The sequence below is a fragment of the Trypanosoma cruzi genome (assembly GCF_000209065.1).
Source record: "Trypanosoma cruzi strain CL Brener chromosome Unknown tcruzi_1047053415479, whole genome shotgun sequence".
Classification (NCBI taxonomy): domain Eukaryota; phylum Euglenozoa; class Kinetoplastea; order Trypanosomatida; family Trypanosomatidae; genus Trypanosoma; species Trypanosoma cruzi.
The window spans coordinates 1-571 of NW_890772.1; the positions used below are offsets into that span (position 1 = coordinate 1).

The 571-nt window shown below is 52.9% G+C and overlaps 1 non-coding gene across 1 annotated transcript, besides 1 other annotated feature; it reads right to left on the reverse strand.

Moving 5' to 3' along the window:
- Positions 1–125: 125 nt before the first annotated feature.
- Positions 126–167: a microsatellite.
- A 29-nt stretch (positions 168–196) lies between these two features.
- Positions 197–308, reverse strand: Tc00.1047053415479.10. The gene has a single exon (XR_008254110.1). It is a non-coding gene; the product is annotated as a spliced leader RNA (transcript).
- Positions 309–571: the final 263 nt, after the last annotated feature.

Here is a 571-nt window from a genome sequence, read left to right on the forward strand (position 1 = left end):
GAAAACACAAAACAAAACAAAGATGCAGGCAATAGCAGCCATGAAGCGAAAATGAGGGGGCCCGAAGGAGGTGGCGGACACGCAACGTGGGGGGGGGGGGGCAGCCGCACGAGGGGGTACGGGGCTATATATATATGGGTATATATATATAGGGGTATATGTATATGGCGGACAGACCCACAAAAAAAAAAAAAAAGGGGTCCGTAAACCCCGGTCAAAAAAAATTGACCAAACATAACCGCCAAAGGCGGGTTGGAAGCTTCGCGTACCAATATAGTACAAAAACTGTATCAATAATAGCGTTAGTTGAAAGGAGTTGTGTTCCACAACGGTTTTCAATTTTGATGAGGGGTCCTTCGCGGCACTTGGGACCGTGTACAAAAACCCCCCCCCCCCCTCCCAGGCCACACTGGGGAGGGGTCAGGGTCCGGGACGTCGGCCCCGGGATAGCGCCGTGGACGGCGTCGGGGGGCGGAAAAAACGCACATGGCGAGTGTGGAACAGCAAATGCACCCAAGTGTGCAAGCAAGGCAAAAACACCGGAAAACACAGGAAAAAGCGCGGCATACGC